Here is a 2,686-nt window from a genome sequence, read left to right as displayed (position 1 = left end):
ACGCCTATTTTTCGACGCTTCGAATGTGAATACCCCTTTAAGAAGAATAAACTGCTCATCGGTCAGATTGCAACAAATCTGACATTGTGCAATATCTACGTGTTCACGAAAGAACAATGTTCATATATTATCCGAATATCCGCATATCTACGCTATTTTTGGATATCCGCATTATCCGGATATCTGCACTATCCGGATATCCGAAATATTCGAACATTTTGTTGCAGATTATTTAAATATTCAGATATCCGATGATCCGGATAACGAATATTCATTATATCCGTTATCTGAATATTCGAATAATTTTTATCCGGATAGCCGCAGCCCTAGTATGTTGTGTATATGGCTGTATCATGTCTGTATTAATATCAGTAGGCGTAGGGCTCTTGCGCTCCAGCATCCTGTTGTTCTCGAAGTCGTCGTCGATCGTTCCTGGTACGATAGTAGCTGCTGCTGCTGCTGTACTCCTCCTTTTCATAGGACTTTCATCCGAAGACGTCGTTTGATACCGTATTGGCTTGCTAATGACGCGCTTTGGCCGCGGCGCCGGATTCTGCGTATCTATAATATCTGTAAGTATAAGAATGTATGTTAATATGTTTTGTATATTACAAGTACATCTATTACTACGTTTACGCGAGCGTTACTTCTGTAGTAACTTACGATAATTCCTTCGCGTAAACAGGATTTTGTAGTAACTTACGATAATTTACTCCGCGTAAACGAGTGTTACTACAGAAGTAACGCTCGTGTAAACGTAGTATATGTTGTTGGATTCTACAACATGCGTATATGCACATTAATAAGTATCAAAGATTATTAACGTCTTGACGATTAATAAACTATACAAAAATGACTGGCATGCAGTTTATAAATTTCTGTCATATATGATGTACTGATGTAAAAAATATCGATATAAGCCATGAGTGTGTTAATTATTGAATGTGACGAATTAATTAAAAACAAATATTATTACTATATTATTTACCTGCAACCATTTTTCATACTTTTGAATGACAAGTTCTCCAAAAATTATTGGAATAGCAGATGATTTCAATTTTTTTCTTCCATCAACACGTACCTTTTCCCACATATCAGGCGTGAAATGAAACTGTAAAATAAAACAATATATTAAAATACTTTAACTTTATCAGGATCCCATCTTCCTATCTTATCATTGATAGGAAGTTGGAGTAAGGATTCATAATTTGTTACTGCAAAGAGTAGCGGTTTTTATGTGGCTCAATGGCAAGCTCTCAAACGTATACCTCACAATTCAAACTGATTCACTGATATATAATAAAATATATTACGTTACGCCAGAATCCTCATGCTTGTGGACAATAACAAATCGCTAATATATATATAATTATAAATCAATTCCTCTTAAATACAAGCATACTTCACATAAATAATTTTTGTTTGGAATCCTGAAGGTCCACCAGCATTTTCTATCCATTTTTTTTACGTTACAAAGCTCGTGGAAAGCTATGCATCACTGCGCCTTTTTAGACGAATTGTAGCATCCAGAAGCTACACAATTCGGCATTTTCTATCTATCTTTATAGATAAAATATAATCGAATGTTCCGACTGACTCATCAACGCCCAGCCCAAAACCTAGAAACATGAAATTCGGGAAGTATATTCCTTCCATGATGTAAGCACCCACTAAGAAGGGATTTTAAACAATTCGACCCCCTAACGGGATGAAAAGAGGTAAAATGTGTTTTCACGAATTTCTCAATATCTCTTAAGTCCGATGAGATATCGACTTAATTTTCGCTTACAAAGGTTACTCATACAATTTGTTTAAATCATGATTCAAGATTTTGTCCTAATCAATCCCTAAAGGACAAATCTAAATTCGGGAATAAATTCTTCGCTATACCGTAGCGAAGCACGGGTGTATCAAACCCAAATACGTTATTATCCACGTTGAAATGTGGCAATAATAAATGTGGTCCTGTCTTATTTTTACAATTTCTTGATAACTATAAAGAAAAATCATTTCAGTCTTCGAGAAAGTTTTTCCTAAATATGTAAAGAATTATTTGCACCTATTTTCATTAAATTCTTATCATTTTTAATATACTTTTGAAAGTTACATTATTGTGCAATTCTCGTCGTCAGGATTGCGAAGGATGGCACACGCTAGTTAAAAAGTGTAATTTCTGATTGCCGATTGCCAGTTGTTATTGCCGAAAAGTTCAAAAGTTCAACTTTCTTAACAACCGTAACTGTCAATAAGCGCAACTGGAATTAATAATTTTCAACTAGCCGTTGCCATTCTTCGCGATTGGCGACGAGGCGTTTGCGACGTATTGTATAGAATGACTCTAAAACGTTTCATATCTCAACGCGTAGTTAAACCTGGACATTCTAATTGATTTCGTTTTTAATTAAGAATATTTCAACTAGAAAGTAGATGTAGAAACATAGACTATACGTATACATTACATTGTTGTATACATATTTTATGTAAAATTTTATGTAAAAGTTGAAATATTACTATTTAAAAGCAGAAACAACACGAATGTCCGGTTTTAGGTACTCGACCAAGCTTAAGTTACTACAGAAGCCTAAGTTACTATCGTAAGTTACTACAGAAGTAACGCTCGCGTAAACGTAGTATATGCAAAACTTAAGTTAACTCTTCAAGGTCACATGGAATGGCGGCCACCCCA

General features: G+C 34.7%; 1 long non-coding RNA gene across 2 annotated transcripts; it reads right to left on the bottom strand.

Annotated features, from left to right (window-relative positions):
* Window positions 1–335: 335 nt before the first annotated feature.
* Window positions 336–2,111, bottom strand: LOC139815905 (uncharacterized). 2 transcript variants are annotated; one of them, XR_011732862.1, is made up of 4 exons: window positions 2,060–2,111; window positions 1,403–1,993; window positions 989–1,111; window positions 336–570 (listed from the first exon to the last, which is right to left on the bottom strand). It is a non-coding gene; the product is annotated as an uncharacterized lncRNA (long non-coding RNA). The 2 variants fall into 2 exon arrangements; XR_011732861.1 differs by having other exon boundaries at window positions 1,403–2,105.
* Between the last annotated feature and the right edge of the window lie 575 nt (window positions 2,112–2,686).

This window comes from Temnothorax longispinosus, chromosome 7 (genome assembly GCF_030848805.1).
Source record: "Temnothorax longispinosus isolate EJ_2023e chromosome 7, Tlon_JGU_v1, whole genome shotgun sequence".
NCBI lineage: Eukaryota > Metazoa > Arthropoda > Insecta > Hymenoptera > Formicidae > Temnothorax > Temnothorax longispinosus.
Note: the sequence above shows the minus strand (reverse complement) of the source record. Positions and strands in the feature narration are given on the sequence as shown.